This window comes from Cryptomeria japonica, chromosome 8, assembly GCF_030272615.1.
Source record: "Cryptomeria japonica chromosome 8, Sugi_1.0, whole genome shotgun sequence".
In the NCBI taxonomy this organism is placed as follows: Eukaryota; Viridiplantae; Streptophyta; class Pinopsida; order Cupressales; family Cupressaceae; genus Cryptomeria; species Cryptomeria japonica.
The window spans coordinates 140,506,819-140,533,922 of NC_081412.1; positions in this window are offsets into that span (position 1 = coordinate 140,506,819).

The following is a 27,104-nucleotide window of genomic DNA, read 5'->3' on the forward strand; positions in this document are numbered from 1 at the left end:
GATAAATAAATGCATTGAAATACTTTGATTTGTTCATTATGGAATTTAGATGTATGTGTAGTTTTAAACTTAAGAATTTCATTTATCTAATTAAATAGACAATTGGATTAACCATGGTGTTAATATAATCTATGAATTAATCTTCGTTGGTAACCCTTTGGAAACCGTGTGTTAGACTTTTGCTGTGTTATTAAACGTGCAATGGTTATAATTAATGCAATTAATCTTTAAAAAAAAAAATTTCACCCTTTAGTTGCCTAGTTGTGTTGTTTTCCTCTAGGGTTCCTGGCGGGGCATTACACACTGCCTAGAGCTCACTGCTCAAAAGATGTTTGCCTGAAAGGCTACAACCCTCAGGGAAGTCTCACTAACTTACAAAATTATTTGGACTACAATCTAGAAGAGGTGAATTGCAATGATAGTATCTAAAAATGCCTGATGACAGTTCCGATTAAGCACAATTGTTTGCTCTGCAACAAAATTCTCACCTCAACACTTCACTGAATGATAAATATCTTGTTCAGACATTCAAATCTCTCTGATAATGTAGACACTATATCAATACCTAAAATAAATGAATATCTCATCTATATATACAAATCGTCAACATTTATAACAAGGTCGGCTAAACCCTCAATTCTCAACTCACAATTAAAAAAATTACATTATACGATACAAAGATCAACCACCAGACCAATATAATGATTTAAATTACATAGCATGGACCTAATTCAAATTCCCAAACGATCACATTCACCGAAAATCACACCAAGATCAACCACAACATGCTACACCACAAAAAAATTGTATAACACGAAAATCATCACCGGTTCATAGAAATCACCAAAAACTTGCACAACGATCAATGCAGATCGCCAAAACAAATAGGACACAACTAGGAAACACTAGCACACATGGTAGAATCATCTGGAACAGTTGCACCAACACCCTCTTTTCAAATCTTCATCGGTCAACGACTAGAAGTTCAAGAACACAACCAATCAGCAACTGTCACAAAGAAAGATAGCTTGCGGAGCACTAAATCACGAACCATCTGAAATGAAGATACACAAGACTATCCAAGACAATATCCCAAAATATCAACACAAGATTTGATCACATCGGAATATACCGGAGGAAATACTAGTCTGCAAAATAGTGATCAACAAAACCAAACTGCAAAACGGATTACAAAATTTCGCCAAACTTACTGGAATAAATCATAGGAATATGTTGACATCAATGACAACAACTTATCCTAACAACAACAATGAACAACTATATCCAAAAACTCCAACAATTGGTGTAAAGTTTGACGATCCTATCTCAATCATGTGTGAGTAGCTTTAGCTAATTATAGAAAAAATGTGGCCATTTTTTGTTCACCATCTTGGTTCTCTCAGCCACCTATTTACCAAATTTTTAATTTGTTTTAAAAAACATTAGGAGGTGCAAGCTCAACTTTTATATTTTTCGGCATGTTTCCACTTTGAAATTAGTAAAAAAATATATATATTCATTAGAAAATAGTAAAAAACATCACTACATGTGTTAGCTATTTTTTACTAAAGTAGCTTTTGAAATAATAATAAAAAGAAACATTTTAAGGGGAGCACAATATATGTTATATTATTATTTTTGACTAGATTAGGAGCGATATGTGTGTTCCCCCTATTTGAGTCTCTTAATCACCACCATTTTAAAAAAAAAAGTTTAAAAAAATGATTAAAAAACCTACAATTCCCGCTTTTGTTGTCTCTACAAATTTTGATTGTTAGAATTATCTTCAATTTCTCATCCTAGACCAGTTTTTGTTTTTCAAATAAAATGTGGCCACTTAAGACCTTTTTTGCTCCCCAATTTCTCTACCTATAAAATAAGAATGTAAACATTTGTATGTAATGCAATAACATTTAACTATTCTACCCCTCATGGGTCTACACCTTAAGAACTATCTTGCAACCATTAAAGTGCTAGAATTAACCAAGAGACCAATGGAAAGAATCATAAAAATATTGGTAACAATTAGCTATAGACTATGTGTTGCTACCGTGTATCTTTTCACAAAAGTGTAAATCAAGGGCCCTTTTAATAATTGTAGGTTATTATAATAGAAAGGAAATAACACCAGACCAATATAATGATTTAAATTACATAGCATGGACCTAATTCAAATTCCCAAACGATCACGTTCACCAAAAATCATGCCAAGATCAACCACAACACGCTACACCACAAAAAAATTTTATAACACGAAAATCAGCACCGGTTCATAGAAATCACCAAAAACTTCCACAACGATCAATGTGGATCGCCAAAACAAATAGGAAACAACTAGGAAACACTAGCACGCATGGTAGAATCATCTGGAACAGTTGCACCAACACCCTCTTTTCAAATCTTCATCGGTCAACGTCTAGAAGTTCAAGAACACAACCAATCAGCAACTGTCATGAAGAAAGATAGCTTGCGGAGCACCAAATCATGAACCATCTGAAATGAAGATACACAAGACTATCCAAGACAATATCCCAAAATATCAACACAAGATTTGATTACATCGGAATATACCGGAGGAAATACCAGTCTGCAAAACAGTGATCAACAAAACCAAACTGCAAAACGGATTACAAAATTTCGCCAAACTTACTGCAATAAATCACAGGAATATGTTGACATCAATGAGAACAACTTATCCTAGCAGCAACAATGAACAACTATATCCAACAACTCCAACAATTGGTGTAAAGTTTGACGATCCTATCTCAATCATGTGTGAGTAGCTTTAGCTAATTATAGAAAAAATGTGGCCATTTTTTGTTCACCATCTTGGTTCTCTTAGCCACCTATTTACCAAATTTTTAATTTGTTTTAAAAAACATTAGGAGGTGCAAGCTCAACTTTTATATTTTTCAGCATGTTTCCACTTATTCATTAGAAAATAGTAAAAAACATCACTACGTGTGTTAGCTAATTTTTACTAAAGTAGCTTTTGAAATAATAATAAAAAGAAACATTTTAAGGGGAGCACAATATATGTTATATTATTATTTTTGACTAGTTTGGGAGCGATATGTGTGTTCCCCCTATTTGAGTCTCTTAATCACCACCATTTTTAAAAAAATAGTTTAAAAAAAATGATTAAAAAACCTACAATTCCCGCTTTTGTTGTCTCTACAAATTTTGATTATTGGAATTATGTTTAATTTCTCATCCTAGACCAGTTTTTGTTTTTCAAATAAAATGTGGCCACTTAAGACCTTTTTTGCTCCCCAATTTCCTTGCACTTACCTTAAACTATTATTCTACCTATAAAATAAGAATGTAAACATTTGTATGTAATGTAATAACATTTAACTATTCTACCCCTCATGGGTCTACCTTAAGAACTACCGTGCAACCATTAAAGTGCTAAAATTAACCAAGAGACCAATGGAAAGAATCATAAAAATGGTGGTAACAATTAGCTATAGACTATGTGTTGCTACCGTGTATCTTCTCACAAAAGTGTAAATCAAGGGCCCTTTTAATAATTGTAGGTTATTATAATAGAAAGGAAATAACACCAAATGTGACTACTAGACAAATAATCCATTCTTAGAATAAAGTATGAAATAATATGTCATATAGATATATAGATCATTCCAACTTGTTACAAATACCAATTAAACATGTGGTCCACATCAATGAATTAACAAAGATAAGAAAGATGAAAATTAGAGATAAATAGCTAAATGGTAGCAAGATTGCAACTTGGAAAGATAAACTATCTAGAAAATAATACTAAAAATGTACATCAAGACGTGGAGGTAAATAAAAATTAGATTACTATAATTTTTTGGTGATAAAAGATTGCCTACAAACTTGAGTACCCCTACACCATCAACTAGAAAGAATTGAACTAAATTGTATAGAAAGACCAAATCTAATTCATAAGAACTTAAAATTGCATCTTAATAATATATATTTATACTAGATAGGCATTTAAATTAGTTACATTGTGTCATCATAAATTTGTACCTGACATTAAAAGACTTGACTACCACTAAGATAAGTCTAGAATATCCTCTCTTACTTTGAAACTAGCCCATTTCACTTATCAACATAACCTCTCTTAAAAACATTATAAATTAAAAGAATAGTCAAGCGAGTTTAAGATTCCACATCAATAATAACATACACAACCTCAAACAAACAAAACTACATTGTGTGTACCTTTTCTAGACCAAGCAATACAATGTAGCTTTATGCACGACAACTATATAGGAATTAATCCTAAAAGTGGACATCAAAACTTAAAGGGAAAATAAAAAAATAGATTACAATTATTTTGGGTGATGCAAGATTGTCTAAAGGCCTGAATAGTCCAATATCATCAACTAGAAAGCATCTAAACCAAATCATATAAAAAGATCAAACCTAACTCATAAGCACTCCAAATTACATCTTAATAATATATTAGGCTTGCATTTATATGAATTGCATTGTATCATCATATACTTGTACTTATCATATAAAAAATTGACTACTACTAAAATAATTCTAGAATATCCTTTCTTACTTTGAAACTAGCCCTATTGTGATTTTAATATTCCACATCAATAATGACATACACAACCTTAAACAAACAAGGCCACATAGAGTGTATCTTTCCTAAATCCATATAATGTGGCTTTGTGCACAAGATCACATAGTGTGTGTCTTTTGTAGACAAATCCATACAATGCAATTTCGTACATAAGACCATATTGCCCATGCCTTTCTTTTTTTTGTTTTTGTTTTTGAATTTTCAATTATTTTGATGCAAGTTATGTGATGCGTACAAACAAATGTTTGATTTTCAAGATGCATACACACCAAATAATCATTTAAAAAAATACTTACAACAATAAATTACACAACTTCTAGTACTCACTCTTAACTATATTTCTACCAAAGAATTTTTCAAAATACTAAATGCAACTCTAACTTTTTTAACACACACACTAGACACTATGTTATGTTTTGCTAGAAGGAATAGGAACACTTTTGTGTTTGAAATATTTGACCCCTTTAATCTTATCTTTTTTTATAAAACTTTAGTAGTTTAGAAAATAGATTGAGAGTACTACGATTCTTGTTCCTTTTTTAATCTTTAAATTTTGAGTGCATGAGTCTCAAACTGGTCCTCCAAGCTTAGGCTTAGCCAATTTCAGGAAAAAAAAGAAAATAAAGTGGCCACTTATACCCCCCTTTTGTTGATCATCTTGGTGCACTTACCATCTATTTCCCAACATTTTTAATTAGTTTTCAAAAAAGATAGGGGGCGCAAGCTCAACTTTTTATTTTTCAACATGTTTCTACTTTGAAATTAGTTAAAAACACATATATTCATTCAAAATTAGAATAAAAAATCAAGCATAAACTACATATGGTAGCTGATTTTTTACTAAAGTGGATTTTGAAATAATAATAAAAAAGATACATTTTAAGGGGAGCACACCAGATGCTATATTATGCTTTTTTTGACTAAATTAGGAGCACTTTGTGTGCTCCCCCTATTTGAGGGTCTTAATCTTCAATATTAAAAAAAAATAGTTTAGAAAATTGATTCAAAGAACTACAACTCTCGCTTTGATTGCCTCTTCAATTTTGAGTGTTACAACTATCTTCAATTTCTCATCCTAGATCAATTTTTGTTTTTCAAATAAGAGGTGGCCACTTAAGGACCTCTTTTGATCCCCAATTTCCTTGCACTCACCTTCAAATATTACTTTACCTATAAAATAACAAAGTAAACATTCCTATGTGACATATAAGAAATGCAATAATAACATTAACTATTCTAGCCCTCATGGTTCTACACCTTAGGCACTACCTTGCAACCATAATAAATAATAATGTGCTAAAATCAACTAAGAGACCAATGGAAAGAATCATTAAAAAAATTGGTAAGTACATGAGCTATAGAGTATATGTGTTTCTACCTTGTATTTTTTCACAAAAGTGTAAATCAATGGCCCCTTTATTAATTGTAGGTTCTTGTAATAGAAAGGAAATAATAGAAAATATGACTACTATTTGAATAATTCATTCTTAGTATAAAGTATGAAATTAAAATGTCATATAGATATTTCTACCATTCCAATTTGTTACAAATTCCAATTAAACATGTGGTCCACATCAATGAACTAACAAAGATGAAAAAGATGAATATTAGAGATGAAAAACTAAATAGTACCAAGATTACAACTTGGAAAGATAAACTATCTAGGAAATAATACTAAAAATGTACATCAAAACTTAGAGAAAAAAAAAATAGACTACAATATATTTTGGTGATGCAAGATTGCCTGAGTACTCCTACACCATCAACTAGAAAGCATCTAACTAAATTGTATAGAAAGACCAAATCCAATTCATAAAAAATCAAAATTGCATCTCAATAATATATATTTTTAGTAGACTTGCATTTACATCAGTTGCATTGTGTCACCATGAACTTGCACTTGACATTTAAAGGCTTGACTACCACTAAGATAAGTCTAGAATATCCTCTCTTACTTTGAAACTACCCCATTGCACTTATCAACATAACCCTCTGCTAAAAAAAATATAAGATAAAAGAAAAGTCAAGTGAGTTTAAGATTCCACATCAATAATAACATACATAACCTCAAACAAACAAAACCAAATAGTGTGCGCCTCTCCTAGACCAAGAAATACAATGTAGCTTTGTACACAACAACTATCTAGGAAACAATCTTAAAAATGCACACCAAAACTTAGAGGGAAAATAAAAAATTAGATTATTATTATTTTGGGTGATACCAGATTGTCTATAGGCTTGAATACCCGTACATCATCAACTAGAAAGCATCTAAACTAAATCATATAAAAGACCAAATCTAATTCATAAGCACTCAAAATTACATCTTAATAATACATATTTATATTAGACTTGCATTCACAATAACTGCATTGTATTATATAATTGTGCTTATCATTTAAAAACATGACTACTACTAAAATAAATTCCACATCAATAATGACATACACAACCTTAAACAAACAAGACTATATAGAGTGTATCTTTCCTAGACAAAGCCATTTAATGTGGCTTTGTGCATAGGACCACATAGTGTGTGTCTTTCATAGACTTAGCCATACAATATAGTTTTATGCATAAGACCATATAGTTCGTGCCTTTCCTAGACAAAGCTAACAATGCGATTTTGTGCACAAAACCACATAGCGCGTTCCTTTCCTAGACCGAGCCATACAAAATGATTTTGTACACAACTTGATAGTCATAGAGAAACTTTTTTGGCATTGTGCACAAGACCACATAGTGTGTGTCTTTCGTAGACAAAGCCATACAATGTGATTTTGTGCATAAGACCATATAGTCCATGCCTTTCCTAGAGAAAGCCATACAATGTGGCTTTGTGCACAAGACCACATACAATGTGCCTTCCTAGACTGCGCCATACAAAATGATTTTGTACACAACAACAATAGTCATAAAGAAACTTTTTTGGCTTTGTGCACAATGCCACATAGTGTGTGTCTTTTGTAGACAAAGCCATACAATGCCATTTTGTGCATAAAACCATATAGTTTGTGTCAATCCTAGACAACATAATACATGCCTTTCCTAAACTAGGCCCCACAATACAACTTTCTAGATCACACAATACAACTTTCTACACAACAATAATCATAGAGAAACTTTTTCATATCACCCTACTTACAAATCCATAACCAGATTTATGATGCTAATCCTCAATTCAATAACAAAGTCATTATCCCCACCTCATACAAAAATAAGTAGTGAGTTTCTCAACTCTTTTAACCATAATTTATCTCCATTCTTCATTCTTCTATATCAATTAATATGTTTATTCTCATATCATTTCATTACTTGATTCGAGTTAGACAAGTAGATTATAGGAAATTACACTAGGGAAGTGGTATATATTCTTTGCAAGTAGCTATAGCACGCCTTGTATCTCCACAAAGCGGCAGTTCTTGCACTCCCCCAAAATGAACATAGCCAACAAAAATTCTCCTGTCTTTAGAAATTTTGGATTTTTTCTATTGTTTTCTATAGCTCAATGAATATCCAACTCTGAAGATTGTTTAATTTGAAGCATAGGGTCAACTCTTGAAAATTACAAGAATGGCAGTATCGGTGAGACAAAAAAAACTCTCTACTCAAGGCATCTTTATTGCTCTGGGTCTATGGATTTGCCGTAGATTTTGTTGCAGAAGATTTCCCATTATCCTAACCCCACACTTAAAATATTTCCTGAACTGTCAAGCTGTGGGCGAGTAACAGAGGTTGTCATCAGTAACATAATTGTCTGTGTAGAGACATAAAATACGGATTTCTTTTCTTCAAGACATCTCATGTAACTCATTAGCTCAGGCTCTCAAAATTCACATACGGGTCCCCACACCTTAAGATTCCTAAACAGACCCACATTTCTTTTTTAATCGGATCCAGCCAAAAACTAACAGGAAGCTCACATTCTGAATTTCTATCCAAAACTAACGTCACTCAAACTTTATTGTTGCATTAAAGAGTTGGCCATCTTATCATCTTCATTTCTCTCACTCTCTTACTCTCTGTCATTCACTCATACACATTTCCATTCCTCAATAATATCAAATTCAGTGGAAGGTTTGTAAATCAATTGATTGAGCACAATTGATGAGGATGATGGTATATGGTATAGAAGTCATCCACCAAGGTTCAAACCTCTGGAGGCGTGTTTGGGCTCAGTTCGATCCCTTGGCGGTTTAGTCGCATGCTTACTCAAATAGTTGTAATCCACTACATAAAGACAAAGATGCAACCACATGCTTACTCAAATTGTTGTAATCCACTATATAAAGATAAAGATGCCAGCATCTATGTATGCTGACGTGTTTCCAATAAAAATATACAAAGTTCATTTGCATCGCATAAAAATATCATGTCAACTACTTTCCTTAATAATTTGTTTCACTTTATAGCATGTAAAATTACACCTATATCCTTTTGTTGAGAGTCTAATATCCACTCCTTTAACATTTGATGTGTAACCTTATTCATATTTTTTTTACTAGTTAACTTCCATTTTTTCACTTATAATTGGATTCTTTGTAATGCTTTGATTTTGTAGTGAATTAGTTCAATAAGATTTACATCACATGAATAACATCTCAACTACTTCCTTAATAATTTGTATCATTTTTTAGTATGTAACAATACAATTATATCCTTTAGTTGAAAGTCTAATATCAATTCCTTCAACATTTGATGTGTAACCTTATTCACGTTTTTCTACTAGTTAACTTGCATTTTTTCACTAAGTACAATTGCATTCTTTGTAATTGTAGAACACAAGATATCACTGAGAGGGGTGAATCAGTGATTTTAAACAATTTCAAACAATGTGTGCAACCGGTAGGATAATGAAAGTACTAACAAGCAATCATACACAAGAGCACATCACATAACACTGGATATACGAGGAAAACCCAATGTGGGAAAAACCTTAGTGAGAAATGTTGTTGGAGATCTACTGCTCCAATCCAAGCTCATAGTGAAATAACAGTTTTACAATGTTTAGGGCACCAACCCAAGGAGCACCAACCCCTAGCAATTTATGGGCACCTACCCAAAGGAGCACCAACCCCTATTCTATTCTGAGCACCAACCCCTGCACTAAGCACCAACTCAGTGAAATACAATGAGATATAAATGCAATAAAATGATAAACACCTGGTTACAAATGAGTTTTGTAACACCTGGAAACTATTCACTCTGTCGGTTAAACTTCTTTTATGTATTACTGCTTCTCTGTTCTACCGATCTTCTGTTCTTACTTTCTAAATCCTCTATCAACTCAATTTCAGCCTTGCCAGATCTTCTTTGAAACTCACCTTGCTCTCCTTCACTCTCTATTGATCTCTTACCGGTTCAGACCCTACTGGTTTAACAGACTATTGTACTCTGTAACAGTTTACCGGTTACCTTAGCCCTTGTCGGTTAAACCTTCCTTACCGATTCTTCTCCAACACTTAGTCGCTTCAATATTTTCTCTCACACTCAAACTGATCAACTCTTTCCTCATAGAGATTCACTGTATCATAGATCTCTCATCAAGCATACTCTCTCTCAACAACCTTAAGTTTTTGATCTACATATTTATATATATGCTTTCCCGTGAAAACACAAACTCAAACTTCATGCACTTAGGGTTTTCTTCACCGACCTCGATCCAAATCAAATCAGATCTCATCTTTCTTGAATCAACAACCCATAATAGTACGAACGTTTACTATATTTAGCAAACTCAACTCTGTTCATCAATCTTGATTTTGTCGATCAATAAATGATTTAGCAGTTTTTTTCTCCAGATCAACTAGACGATCAAATATCCTGCTTTGATCATGATGTCAAAGAATCAAATCTCTGTTAGGCCCAATATGGAAAGCTAATGTACTAAGAGGGGAGGGGTGAATCAGTACTTCAAATCTTTTCTTCAACAATGACTTTACTGTTAAGCATAAACCAAAAACTACTGTAACATAATATAATTCTAAAACAAATAAATAACAATCATACATGATTCACTCCACAATGAATATATTTTGGTTATGCAGAAACTCTTGGTTAGAGAGAAAAACTGCAGTGGGGATGACACCCACAACTTCACTACTGCAATAATCAAGGTTGCTCGGTTAGAACTACATGTTTAGCTATTTCTGATAGCTTACCCTGTTAGGAGTATCAAGATCTTTAGATCTACCTTGCTAAAGGATTTTACAACACTTATTTTAAATGCTGCACCTGGTTAAAGGCTTTACAATTTATAGACTTTGTTAGAGTCTTTTACCCTGTTATAGGTTTCTCTTACAACTCAAAATATTACAATCAAAATCTTCCAAAATATCTGCAACTTCACATCTGAAATGTTATAGCAGATTCTATGTGCTCAAAATGAAATTACCTTGCTTATAGCATACCTCAGTAACCCATAAATTTACTCGGTAAACCTTTCTATTTACTCTGTTCCTTGACTGTTCTCTGAAATCCTTTTCGGTGACCTCTGTGTATCTCTGTCAATCATAACAGTCATAACACTCAGTACTTTCCCATGATTTTGCTTTTCCACATATGTCTTGCTTCACACACATGTTTGATCCTTAATTCATGCTATATAAATAGATCTCTTGTAACTGTGATCTTGTTCATGCTTCGATCTTACAAACATGATTCATTAAATGAATAACCATACAAAATTATTTCATTGGATAGATATTCTCAAAATCATACAAAATCTTAAGTGCAATTTCCAATGTGTTAACGGTTTCTTGTTCCTCGATCTTTGTAACACATTTCCCATATGTGTCTAGGTTCAATGAATCTGGTAACACGTTTTACTCGGTGTGTATCAACTCGGTATAACATCTTTGCTTCTCAGTAGTCATAGAACGTTACTCGGTAAACAACTCAGTGTATACTAAGCTCTGTGACTCCTTTCTTCTATAGCCAACTGCTCTGTGCTTACTGACTTAATATTTCGGTAGTAATAACCAACTAGAGTATATAGAATGACTTTAGACATAAGGTTTGAAGAGTCATAATGTCCATCCTTATTTTGTGCTCTTCATTCCTAAGTTCCAATTGTTAAGCCATGACCGTTTGTAACTTGGTATAGAAATTTTGAATAGAATTTGGCTCAGTGGTCAATTTATTGGAGAGATCAGTGATCTCTTTCTCAATCACTTCTGTTTTATTCTTGATATCTTTAATGAATAAAGAGAATGCATAGAGTTTTTGAAATAAATAAAGAATGTGCTTGAGTTGAGGGGACAACTCAGCAATAAATTTGACATGTTTTAATTTACCAATAGCAATGGCTTTCTGCACCTCTTCAATCATTTTTGCAGTGAGCTCTTTGTCCTTCAATTTTCTCAGGTATTCAGATGCGTCTACTCCAAATGTTTCTATTTTAGTGAGGAGTTCATCCAGTTGAATATGGATGGCTGCATCTTTTGTTACTGTAGCTTCAAGTAGCATTTCTGTTAAGAGTGCTTTGACTTTCTGAAGTACTCTGTTTCTCTTTTGAATAGCCATTTGTTTCTCTTGTTCGGCTTTGGCTTTGCATAGTTCACCGAATTCAATAAGTGCTTGCTCTTTTAATTTGGATATGTCTACATTCGGCAACACAATTGGTTTTGACAAATCTAACTTGAAACTATGCTTTTTCATTTTTTTTTCTTTAGAGGAGGAGGCTTTCACCAGTTGAACTAATACAATGGCTTGGGAGGCTTGTGCACCCTCGGTAGGTTGCTCGGTAGAGGCAACACTTTTGTCAATTTCTTTAGCCTTAGATGTAGCCTTCGGTGAATCCTTGCTTGGGGTCTTAGTTGTAACATTGTCAGTACTTGAAGGTGCTTGAGAAGTCTGTTCCCTGGTGGCCTAAGAAGTAGCTTCTCCTTTTGTAGACTGGTGACCCTCTTTTCCTTGTTCAGTATCCTGAGGTGTCTCAGTTGAAACATGTTGACTTACCAGAGGATAGGACTTGACTTGTTCCAAAACTGACTCACTTGATACCAGTTTGGCATAAGCATTCCCTTCTATCATTTCCTATTCCTGTTCCTCAGTATCCATGACATCCTCATCAGGTTGTATAGTTTCAGCGGGATCTTGCTTGGTGATATCCACTATTTCAACTTCACCTTGCTCATCAGTACTCTTGATTCAAAAAATTTTCTTGCCATTTTTCTTTTGTCTCTTTCTCTACTTCAAGATAAAGGCCATTCATCAGTTTCAAGGCTCTTTGCTTGACCAGGAAGTTTGTGTGGTAGTTTTTTAGATGCTCACTTATCTCATCTACCGACATGTCTGGAAAGAGATGCACCAGACTTCTTTCTCTCATCTTCTTTTCCGAGTCCATAGCATATTTCCACCTGTTATCAATGTGTAAGTACAATGGTTTTGGAAGAGAATTGGTTACTTCCAATGGGACCAATCAAAATTTAAGAAGTGTGCATACAACTAACTCTTCTATTTTCCTCTTTTCTTCTTCTATCTGAGAGTCATATTTGACATACCTAAATGCTCCAAATCCACTATATTGTTTCAAATTGGCACAAAAATTATCAACACTATGTACATCTTCCTTTTTGCTTTTGACAATCTGAAATTTGTTTTTGTCTTCAGATTCAGTGTCACTTGACTCTTTATTCAAAATGAGTCTCTGAGTAGACTTCTTATAAGTTTTTGTTACCTTTGGAACTGCAACATTTTTCTGTTTCTTGCTTGGTGACACTGCAGATGATCTAGTGTTTGGGCGTTTCACTGGAGGAGTCGGTGATACCTATGATGTATCCTGTTTCTTCATTTTCAAAATTTTTCCTTTTGGCAACTCAATGCTCAAAGTAATAGCTGCTTCTTGGGCTTTAGATTCCTCCTTGGTGATGACTTGAATGCTCTTGATAGGAGTGGAGGAAGAACCTTCTCCAAATTTCTCCCTTAATGCTTTAATCATTTTTGTTGCTTTCCTAGTAGCCTTTGGTACTACAATGCTCATTTTGACTTTTTCTTTAACTTCTTCATATGTATCATATCTAATCTCGGTAGCATGCCTTGGAAGTGCAAGAAAAGCATCTATCTGTTGTTGTGTAATGTCAAAATCAATCTCATAACCCATAGGTGGCAAAGATTGAGTTCTCGGATCTACCTCATTGACATAGCAGTAGTCGGTATCCACTTCAAAACATATATTTTCCTTATACTTCTCCACTAACTGGGGTGGTATCCTATACCTGTTATGCATCTTTTCCTGAAACTTGCTAAAATAATCATCCATAATCACATTGAAGTTATCACCTAGCTGTTTGATGAAGTCATTGATTTGATGGGTGATTGGTCGGTGTAGCTCCCAAACTACATTACCGACTGATCGAAAGAATTTATCAAAATAGAAAAACATGCATACCAAGAGTGATCCAAACTTCAGTGTGTTTGCTGAGTTGTTCTTCTTTGGCTTCCTTATGGTGTTGAGATTTTCAAACAGATTTTTCAACAACACTTCACATAGATCAATCTTCATACCTTTCTTCACAATTTTATAGGCTAAGTCAACAGCAGCACAGGGTACACTATTTTCCCTTGCCGATTGAAAGAAACAATAACCTATGAATCTAATTGCAAACTTCAGCTCTGCATCTATGACATTGTTCAATTTCAGACCTCTGCAATCAGATTCAACTCTGATTAAAGTGATCAGTTCTTTCTGTGAGATCATTTTCTGAGCTCGGGCATGGTCGAAAATAGGGTAATCGGTGATCAAGGGGATGATTTCCTTGGTGATCTTGAATGGTTGCTCCTTTAACCACATAGAGTCATCATGAACTCTGCTCAAAACAAATTTAACCCATTGGGGTTTGAAGACTTGCGAGTAGGTTAGGGCTTCGGTCAATCCCTTGATTTTAATATGTTCAAACTTGCTATCCAGTTTTCCATCGGTACACAATTCATCATATGTGTCCTTGATCTCTGTGTGACCTAGTTCATCAACACGACACTTAGTGAAGAATCTGACATCCTCAACTAATAAAACCCTATCCGGAATAAGTGAAAATACAGTTTTATCATCCGGTTCAGATGCTGCTTTGGGAGGTAGTGAGTATTTCAGTGAGGGCTTCTCAATGTTGTCAACAACAACAGGTTTCTGAATCATAGGTGCCATTTCAAACTTTGGATAATCACTAACGAAAGAGCCTTAGGGTTTGAAAACTTTTAACCAACAGATGCTTTCCACTTAGTAAATATAAAATAGATATTCATAGCTGATATGATCAGTTAACTTGCTTGACAATGCATTGTGATTGATATAAATACCTTGAATTTTGCTTCGGAAGAGTTTTGATCGCCTTTGAATCGCTTTGCTCTGCTTTTTGAAAACTTGGTAAGTGTAAAATGACTGTGCAAAAGCTTTAAGTACACATTTTACCTTATCGGGCTCTGTGCAGTTAGGTCAAAAAACATTAAATGCACTCGATTCCACTAAATCGATTTACCTTTTTTTCTTTTACCGAGTAGCCAGACTTTCTGCATTTACCGACTTGACAGGCTTCCTGCATTTACCGACTTGACTAGTGCTCCAAAAAACTTGATAAAATTTCAAACTTGCTAATGCATCTTAGCTATGTAGATTTTGGAATTAAGTACATGATAAAATAGGAACTGTTTAAGATTTAACTTTGAGAGAATGCAGTCCCTTCATACCTTTATCGATTAATTTGGAATAGATGCACCTAACTCGGTAGGTAAGGTGCTTTCTTCATTTGACAAAATTTCCTTCTTTTTCCAAATCATCTAGAATTTGCTTTTTATTTCTTCAATGTCTTCTCTAGGTTAATCTCTGCAATCTCTAGCTAGGTGTCCAGCCTTGTGACAATGAAAACATGCCATACCAGGATTTCTCCATGATCTTCAGTTGTTCATTCCAAACCTTATAAAGCAGTTGGCACTTATATGTCCATATCTTCCACAACATTCACACCATATCCTTGTATTACAATCCCATGGTACTACAGTATACTGTCGGTTAGGTTCTATTTAAGATTGGTAGCCTCTAGTATTTGCTCGGTGTGCAGACCACATATAGTTCTTCTGCTTAAACCAACACTTCTCGGTACTGTGTCCATATCTATTGCAGTTTTTACAAAACCCTTTGAATTTTGCCTTCTGATAATTGCTAACAGACTTAGTCCTACATTGATTAGATGTATGACCATACTTAGTGCAATTGTTACAATAACCATTAGACCTAGTGACATTCAGTTGCTTAACTTTTCTGATTTGGTACATGTTGGCAGTATGTCCTTGTTTTCCATAGTAGTTGTAGATAGACTTATTTCCTTTGATGTTCTTCTTGTTTCCAGCTTGCTTTGATGATTCTCCTCTCTCGGTAGAGTCTTTTCCTTTGTAACCGAGTCCCGCATCTTTGTTGGGTCTTCTTGTAGTTAGTTGCTCATCCAACATCCTTGATGCTTCATAACTTTTATTTAGTGTTTCTTTTGACTTCTTTTCTGCTTCAAGTTCATTGGTCAATCTTGATAGTTCAAGTTTCAATGCTTGATTCTCATTTTCCTTTAGATTTGCTTCATGATGTGTATAGCCCAATTGATCAGACAGATTACTTTGAATTTCAGTCATCCTTGTGATTTCATCATTCTTTTCAGATACTAATGCTTCAAGCTATTGTTTTTCTCTTTCTAGATCTCTTATGTTATCCTCGGCTGTCCTCAATGTATCAAGATTTTCAGTCATCTGTGTGCTGAAATGTTCATGTTCTCTTTTCATTGCTTTTAGTTGATCAGTCAGTGCTTTGTTCTTTTCTTTCAATGCTCCAATCATTTCTTCAGTTTCTTCAGATATACTGTTCTCAGATGATGTCTCAATTTGTTCCACCGGCTCTTGAGAGTCCTGCAAATCATTAGACAATCTTCTTCTAACTTTCAATGATCTTTGCATTTGTTTCTGTATGTCTGCAATCACTTGATTAACATGACCTAACTCAATTTGAAGATTCACAATTCTCCAAGATTGTTTGTAGCCTTCCATTGATAAGATCTTTCTCTTTAGGTAGTTAAACCCTTTTCCAAGATTCAAGCTCTGATACCAATTGTTAGGCCCAATATGGAAAGCTAATGTACTAAGAGGGGAGGGGTGAATCAGTACTTCAAATCTTTTCTTCAACAATAACTTTACTGTTAAGCATAAACCAAAAACTGCTGTAACATAATATAATGCTAAAACAAATAAATAACAATCATACATGATTCATTCCATAACACATATTTTGGTTACACAGAAACTCTTGGTTAGAGAGAAAAACTGTGGTGGGGATGGCACCCACAACTTCACTACTGCAATAATAAAGGTTGCTCGGTTAGAGCTACATGTTTAGCTATTTCTGATAGCTTACCCTATTAGGAGTATCAAGATCTTTAGATCTACCTTGCTAAAGGATTTTACAACACTTATTCTAAATGCTGCACCTGGTTAAAGGCTTTACAATTTATAGACTTTGTTAGAGTCTTTTACCCTGTTAAAGGTTTCTCTTACAACTCAAAATATTACAATCAAAATCTTAAAAAATATCTGCAACTTCACATCTGAAATGTTATAGCAGATTCTATGTACTCAAAATAAAATTGCCTTGCTTATAGCATACCTCGGTAACCCATAAATTTACTCGTTAAACCTTTCTGTTTACTCTGTTCCTTGACTATTCTCTGAAATCCTTCTTGGTGACCTCTGTGTATCTCTGTCAATCATAACAGTCATAACCCTTAGTGCTTTTCCATGATTTTGCTTTTCCACATATGTCTTGCTTCACACACATGTTTGATCCTTAATTCATGCTGTATAAATAGATCTCTTGTAATGGTGATCTTGTTCATGCTTCGATCTTACAAACATGATTCATTAAATGAATAACCATACAAAATTATTTCATTGGATAGATGTTCTCAAAATCATACAAAATCTTAAGTGCAATTTCCAATGTGTTAACGGTTTCTTGTTCCTCGATCTTTGTAACATGTTTCCCATATGTGTCTAGGTTCAATGAATCTGGCAACACATTTAACTCAGTGTGTATCAACTCAGTACAACATCTTTGCTGCTCGGTATTCATAGAACATTACTCGGTAGACAGCTCGGTGTATACTAAGCTCTGTGACTCCTTTCTTCTATAACCGACTGCTCTGTGCTTACTGACTTAATATTTCGGTAGTAATAACCAACTAGAGTATATAGAATGACTTTGGACATAAAACTAATGACAACTTAGTAAATAGTAACAATCTCTGCCCTACGATCTGCTTTGAGCCACAATTCTCTACAACTAATCCATGATTTTTGCAATTGACATTTAATATGGACTTAGTCGGCAACTACCTCACCGACGCACCATTCACCTACCATTGCACATTCGCCACCTGAAGTCCACCTGGCATCTCTGTCAGCATCCAACTCACTTGATTGTTTCGTTCAACTTTGGTCACTGACCTAACATGCTACCGGTATACACTAACCGGTTAGCCTTCATATCGTGTACTTCACTATTTGCCGATTAGGTCATGTTATATCAAACTGCACTTACTGGGTTCACTTGCTTATAGATTGACATACTTACCAGTTGACATCAACATGCCAAGAACCTCCAATGCCGGTAACAATATCGTGCATACTAGTTGACATACTTACCGGTTGACATCAATGATAATAGAATGCCAACAATCTCCTCCTTTGGCATTGATGGCAACACCCATATTATTGGGTTAACCTCCACAACCTGGCGTTACAATATGCATTATCTTCAACTACGGTTCTTTTCTCCAACTGTGGTTCTTTCTCCCCCTTTGACAACAATGGCGAAGGGTCGGGACAACTTTTTTAGGTCTCCCCCTTTGCAGGTAATTCATGAACTACTATACTTTATCTCTCGGTAGGCAAGACTACTTTTCCCTTTTACCTTGCGGTCCAATTTGTGATTTTTATTAAGTACAAATTGAATAGATACTAAAAAAACAACCACAAACATGGACCGAGGAGCACATTCTCCCCAGTGAAGTTACTCTCCCAGTCAAGCTGATTGTGACTTTGGTAGATAGACAAATTGAATAGACAAAATGCCAAAGTCCCAAACCTAATTTCCTCTTTGATAATAAAAATTATGCCAGTCTTGTGAATTAAAGAGACAACTGACACAACTAAGAAAATCACTAACAAACTGGGGATGCATACTCTCCCCCTGAGTACAACACATGGTCCAAGAGTAAAAAATGTATGGCTATGAACTCCCCCTGAACCATAGATCACCATACACAATTAAGTGCATAATGCTAGTGAGAAAACTCCTAACTTGTGTCTTAGATATTCAGATGTGTTTACCAGTAGAGGTTTTGTGAAGATATCGGCAACTTTTTCACTTGTAGGAACATACTCTACCTTCACTTCTTTCTCTACAAACTTCTCTCTGAGATAGTGGTGTTTGATAGAAATATGCTTTGTCCTTGAGTTCATAACCAGATTCTTTGAAATGTTGATTGCACTTGAGTTATCACATTAGATTGAAATAGGGGCAGATATTTCTATTTGAATATCCTTGAGAGTCCACTTCATCCATAACACCAGAGAACAACATGTAGCAGCAACAATATATTCTACCTCAGTAGTAGATAAGGAGACTAAATCCTTCTTCTTGTTGTGCCATGAAACTAACCGGTCACCTAAAAATAATGCACCACCGCTTGTGCTATTCCGGTCATCAATACAACCTACCAAATCAGCATCAGTGTAGGCCTATAAAGTGAAATCTCCTTTCTTTATATATCATAAGCCATAATTAAGTGTTCCTTGTAGGTACCTAAAGATTCTTCTAACTGCATTCTCATGTGACTGTTTAGGTGTAGCTTGAAATATTGCCACCATACATACTGCCTGCACAATATCTGGTCTTGAGGCAGTAAGGTATAACAAACTACCAATCATCATCCTTGCTCAAATTGCATCCAATCACTATGGGGGTACTTATCAGTTTGTTGTCTTCCATCTGAAACTTCTTCAACATATCTATGACATACTTGGTTTGAGAGATAAATATTCCTTTATCTTGCCGTGAAATTTGTAAACCAAGAAAATATGACAGCTCTCCAACCATTGACATCTCAAACTCCAATTGCATCTGACCAACAAACTCTTTACACATGATATCCTTGTTGCCTCCAAAAATTATATCATCCACATATACAACAACAATAACCAAGTGATTTCCATCTGCTTTGATGTACAAATTACTATCTGCACTTCCCTTTCTGAAACCTTGCTCCTTAAGATACTTATCCAACCTTGAATACCATGCTCTTGGAGCCTTCTTTAAACCATACAATGCTTTCTTCAACCGGCATACAAAAGTTTCATCATCATGCAGCAGAAAACCTTCTAGTTGTTCTATGTAGACTTCTTCTTCCAAATTACCATTCAAGAAAGTAGACTTGACGTCCATTTGATATACCTTATATCCTTTGAAGGCAGAGAATGCTAAGAACATTCTTATAGCCTCAAGTCTTGCAACCAGTGCAAATGTTTCTTCAAATAAACTCCTTCTACTTGAGAAAACCCTTTGCACACTAACCTTTCTTTATGCCTGACAATCTTACCTTCTTCATTTATCTTGTTCTGGTAGACCCATTTAGTACCTATGACATTCTTATCTGCTAGTCTAGGAACTAGTTTCCAAGTCTTGTTCTTTTCAATCTGTCGTAGCTCTTCTTCCATTGCATCCATCCATTTCTCACTTTTGCTGGCCTCATTGAATGTTTTGGGTTCCATTTCAGTCATTAGACATAAATTTACTTGTTCATTGTTCTGGGGAAGTCTTCTTCTTGTTTGTACACCATCATTTTTATTTCCTATAATTTTCTCTTTTGGGTGATTTTTCTGCACATATCTATTAGGGATCTTGTTGGATGCTTCTCTCAGTTCATTTTATGAGTGAACTTCATCTTCATCACATGAATCATCATACCATTTTACATGTTCTTGTTTTCCTTAATGCAAATCTTCATCAACTCTTACATGCACACTTTCAATGACTCTTCTCAATCTTTTATTGTAGCATTTGTAGGCTTTGCTATGAGTAGAGTAACCCAAGAAGATGCCTTCATCACTCCTAGAATCAAAACCACCTAAACTATCTTCATCTCTCTTGATGGAGCATTAACTTCCAAACACTTTGAAATATTTAACTGATGGCTTCCAGTCATACCAAAGTTCATAAGGTGTCATTCTACTATTTGTTCTTAGCTGAACCTAGTTCAATGTATATACAATAGTATGTACTGCTTCCTTCCAATACCTATCAAGTATGTTTGTCTCATTCAACATAGTCCTAGCCATCTCCTTGACAGTCTGGTTTTTCCTTTCTACAACACCATTTTGTTGCATTGTTCTTGGGGCTGAATACTGTCTTCTGATTCCATTCCTCTCACAGTAGTATACAAACTCATTTGATGTGAACTCACCACACTGGCCTTATCTCAGACACTTCAACTAGCATCTACTTTCCTTCTCAACCATCTTCCAAAATATTTTGAACCTCTCATATGCTTGTGATTTATCATGTAGGAAAGTGACCCATGTCATTCTTGAGTAATCACCAATGAACAACATGAAGTATCTCTTATTGGCGAAAGCTCTTGTTCTGATTGGACCACACAGATCTGTATTCACAAGCTCTAAGGGCCTTGAGGTATTATGTTCTTTGATATTGAAGGTTACCTTAGTCTGCTTGCCTCTTAGACATTCATCACAAAAAATACTTGTCAGTTTGATAATTGGTGGTATATGTCTCACATAACCCTTCTTTCTCACCTTAACCAGATTATCAAAGTTTATATAGCCTAATCTTTTGTGCCACAACTAGCTCTCACATACTTGTCCCATTATTCATTGGGACTCAAAGCATTCCTTTAGATTGTACACATTTCCATCTATCCTTTTACCTTCTGCAACAATCTTTCCAATACTATCCTTCCTTATCTGACAACCGATATAGTTAAATGTGAATTTGTATCCTTTATCACACATTTGACTTACACTTAGCAAAATATATTTTAGTCCTTCCACATAGTATACATCATGTGCCTTTAATTTGCCATCTATGTTCAAGGTTCCTTTTATCTTGATAGAAGAGTTGTCTCCAAACCTTACCAAACCTCCTTTCCAATCATCAAACTTGATTAGCTTCTTTTTGTCTCCGGTCATGTGATTGGAACATCCACTATCTACAACCCATAAATTTCTTCTTTCTGCATGCAGGGCAGTCTGCACAATCAAACTTGATTTAGCTTTACTCTTATCCTTCTCAATCCAAACCGGGTTGGCTTCCTTCTTCTTGTCAATTGCAATTTTCTGCTCTGGTTTCTGATCCGGCATTGTCTTCTTTTGCTTAGAAGTCCCGAGTTTGCAATGTGGCCAACATTTTGACAATGATAGCATTTCACACTGACATTGGAAGATGAATTTGAAAAACTATTGTAAGATACCAACTGTCTTCTCCTACATTCATAACTCTTATGACCAAAACCATGACATTGATAACAAGTGACATTTATCTCCTGGAGTGTAGCAAACAGATTTGTACTTTCAAAACTAGTAGGGGGCTTACACAACAAACTACAATCAACAATTTTTATGACCAAACTTATTACACCGGTAATAGTAACCATGGAGTTTGGGTACATACCAATCTTGATGCATTGGACCAGCAAACCTTTGTCTCATCGGATATTTTCCTCTCATGCTATTGACTTTAGTGAACCCCTCTTCATCAATCTTGAACTTGCCTTTATAGTTTTCATTCTGATACAGAGAGTGAGCCTTCCAATTTTGAGTATTCTGGTTCATAGGCGTATTTCTTGTAGCTTCAACATAGGTCTTCTTCTCAGTAGCTTTGTTGACAGTAAAGGTTTGTTTTTCTTTACTCACTTGAAGCAGTAAACTGTATCTCCTTGTCGGATGTGTCTTTTATATTTGAACTTTGTCCTTCTTCAAAACCTAAACCCCCGATATCTTTTGAGTGCTTCTGATTACTCAACATTGTGTCCAAGGCTTCAATGCTACCTTCATACTTTCTTCTCGTCTTCAATTCATCTTTACTCTTTTCAAGCTCCTTTCTGGGCCTTACAATTTCTTCTTCCAAATTCTGATGCTCCTTCTCCTTCTTTATCAAATCGGAGGATGTAACTTCACATATCCTCTTGGCCTCTTCCAATTGGAGCTTCAAATCAGAAATTGTTTTCTTGGACTCATCCAGGGATTGCTTCAAATAGTCTTGTTCTTCAACAGCAACATGCTTAACCTTCTTGAGATCTCTTCTTGTTTTACTCAACTCCTCAAGAACACATATGAGCTCGCTTTCTAGGTCTACTTCAGCTTGAATGTCTTCATCTTCATTATCTTCATCAACCAGTTCATCTAGTGCCATAAAGAGATTTGTTTCTTTTTCATCCTCACCTCAGTCATTTTCTGAGGCACTTTCTTCATCTATGGAAAAAACTTCAATAGTATACAGGTTGTTCTTCTTCCAGTAGCTTCTTCTATCTTGTTGGTAAGCATTCTTCTTTTTATCCTTACCCGAAGGTCTGGTGGTGCTTTGTTTCTCCTCTCCAACATTCTCACCATAGGGACATTTTGAAGCAAAGTGTCCTATTTTACCACAGTTAAAACATTTGAGAGGTAATTTTACTTTGTCCTTACTGGATCATCTTTTAAGCTTACAAAGTTTGCTACCACTATGTCCGAGTCTTCACTAGATTCTCCATGAGTAATTTCTTCCTTACCCTTCTTGATGGAGTTGAAAGAATCCTCTTTCTTTTAAGTTCCTTCACCAGCTGTTCTCATCTCATAAGTGGTTAGGGACCCAAATAACTCATCCATTGAAAAGGTTTTCAGATCCTTGGCTTCTTCTATTGCACATACCTTTGTATCATGTTTAGATGTGAGTGATCTAAGTACCTTTTTGACAATCACTTCATTATCTATATTTTCTCCAAGTCCTCTAATAGTATTCACTGTTTCATCAATTCTGTGAAGATAATCAGCAATATTCTCTTCATCTTTCATCTTCAAGCCTTCAAGATGACCTCTTATTGTTTGTTGTTTAGTCTCCTTGACCTTGGCATCTCCTTCAAATGATATTTTCACCTTATCCCCATTATCAAACTCATTATCAGACAGACCACTGAGGATAGAATGCTCGACATTGGCATTATTTTCATACTCCTTCTTAACATTTGGATTTGTAGGAGGATTATTAGGGACAGTATACCCATTGTGCACAAACATCCAAACATCAAAACCTAGGGGGGACAGATATGTTTCCATTCTTCTTCTCCATAAGGCATAGTCGATACCATCAAACATGGGCGCTTTAGAGGAGGAGGATTCATTCCTTTCCATTGAGTTCTTAAACTAGAATCTACCCAAGCTAGAGAAAGCTTTGACAAACAGGGAACCTAAGGCTTTGATACTATAGACACCTAAAAATGGTCAACGCTTGCGGAGTCATACTTTCACATTTGCGCATTGGCTCATTTTAGGTTTTTGCGTCGCATTAACATTTCTCCTATGTCACGCACTTGGTCTTTATCATTTGCGAGCATCGAGTCCTTCTTCTGCATTCTTCATCTATTTCGCTTTCGAATTCGGTCTTGTCGGCAACAATCTTCAATCATGATTTTGGTCGATCTTTGTCCTTGTCAATCTTGTCATATTGTGATCGATTCATCATCGATCCTTGTCCTTTTCAATCATGTCAATTTGGTCAATTTGTCATTGATTTTTGTCAACCAATTTCAATCAAATCATTTATCAATCCAAAATCATGATCGAATCGATATCAATTATCCTTTGTCAAGACCTAATTGTCGTCTTTGCATTTCTAATTCATCTTCCAAGGTTTTATGGTTTATTCATTTAATCTTGTTTGGCATTTTCCCTCTAGGTTAAATAATTTATTTATTTATCCTAAGTCTTCTTGTCACAATTAAATGTTTATTTAATTGGCTAATTAATTCCTCCTATTTTTGTAAATTAATTAATGAATGAGAAATTATTAATTAATTTACCTAATTTGCATCAATTTCCTAATTTCCAAGTCATTATTTCCAACTTAATTTCCTAAATTCCTAAATGTCTATTTCTATTTCAAAATCTTGTCATAAATTCTTGCATAGCAATTTGTCATAATCTTGTCATAAATCATCAATCAATCAATTTTGCATAGAAAGTGCAAATTTGTCATAATTTGTCATAATGATTTGCAATTTCCATTTGAATTGAATCATGCTAATTTGATCTTTTTCTCCAATTTCTCTATAAATTGGATGAATTTCATCAATCAAATCCCTTGACCCTTGATTCTTAATTAATAATTGGTAATCAGGCTATTGAATTTATGCTTCTAGTACTCTTGATCAAAAACCCCGTCTACTTGCTTTCAATTGTGTGTGCACTTGTAGGTGAGATCCACAACTATTTGAAGACAAAAGAAGAACAATGGAGCCACATGAAGGAGCATTCAAATCGCGTCTATGGTTTGCATAATTTCTAGTTTTGTATGCTTTGTTTTCATGTCTCTATTGAATGTGTCTTAGGATAGATTCATTACAATGAATGCATTTGTGATTGAGCTATTACGTTTATATATTTTTGTGATGATTTCCTATTTCCTAACCTACAGATACCAATTCTAGAACACAATATATCACTAAGAGGGGGGGGGGGTGAATAAGTGATTATAAAAAATTTCAAATAACGTGTGCAACCTATAGGATAATGAAAATACTAACAAGCAATAATACACAAGAGCACATCACATAACACATGATATACAAGGAAAACCCAATGTGAGAAAAACCTCAATGAAAAATGTTGTTGGATATGTATTGCTCCAATCGAGCCTCACAATGAAATAATAGTTTTACAATGTTTAGGGCACCAACCCAAGGAGCACCAACCCCTAAAAATTTATGGGCACCTACCCAAAGGAGCACCAAATCAAGGAGTACCAACCCCTACACCGAGCACCAACTCAGTGAAATAAAATGAGATATAAACTCAATACAATGATAAACACCTGGTTACAAATGAGTTTTGTAACACCTGGAAACTATTCACTCTATCGATTAAACTTTTTTTTTGTATTATTGCTTCTCGTTTCTACCGGTCTTCTGTTCTTATTTTCTGAATCCTCTATCAACTTAGTTTTAGCCTTCTTGGATCTTCTCTGAAACTCACCTTTCTCTCCTTCACTCTCTATTGATATCTTACCAGTTCAGACACTACCGGTTTAATAGACTGTTGTACTCTCTAACGAGTTTATCGGTTATCTTAACCCTTTCCGGTTAAACCTTCCTTACCGGTTCTTCTCCAACACTCACTCACTTCAATATTTTCTCTCACACTCAGACTGATCAACTCTTTCCTCATAGAGATTCACTGTATCATAGATATGTCATCAAGAATACTCTCTCTCAACAACCTTAAGTTTTTGTTCTGTATATTTATATATGTGCTTTCCCGCCAAAACACAAACTCAAACTTCATGTGCTTAGGGTTTTCATCACCGGGGACCTCGATCCAAATCAAATCGGATCTCATCTTTCCTGAATTGATAACCTACAATAGTATGGTACAAAGATATGCCCTCTTTTTAATCTTCCTATGAACATTTACTATATTTAGCAAATTTGACTCTGTTCATCAATCTTGATTTTGTCGATCAATAAATGATTTAGTAGTTTCTTTCTCCAGATCAACTAGATGATCATGATGTCAAAGAATTAAATCTCCGCCCTTCGATCTGCTTTGAGCTGCAATCCTCTACAACTAATTCATGATTTTCATAGTCGATATTTAATACAGACTTAGTCGAAAACTACCTCACCGACGCACCATTCACCTACTATTGCATGTTCACCACCTGGAGTCCACTTGACATCTTTGTCAGCATCCAGGTCACTTGATTGTGTTAGTTCAACTTTGGTCACCTATCGAACATGCTACCGGTATACACTAACCGGTTAGCCTTCATATCGTGTACTTCACTATTCTGTCAGTTAGGTCATGTTATATCGGATTGGAACTTATTGAGTTTGCTTGCTTACCGGTTGACATCAACATGCCAACAACCTCCAATGCCGATAACAATATCTTGCATACCGGTTGACATCAATGAGAATATAATGCCAATAGTAATGCCTTAATTTTGTAGTGAATTAGTTCAATAAGGTCGATCTGTAGAGTAATTAAAATCTCATGAATTGCATTATGCATATTTAAATTAGTATCAATGGAGTCCTTATCTTGAGGAAGGAATTGTTCATGTGTTATAGCTATTTCAATAAAATCATGAGCATATGGAGGATTATCAAGGTGTATTATAATTGATTATAGAAATAAAATTATCTTAATAAATTAATCATTTATTTATATTCTTCATTAGTAAACTTTTGTTATACACATTAATCAAGTGATACAGTAG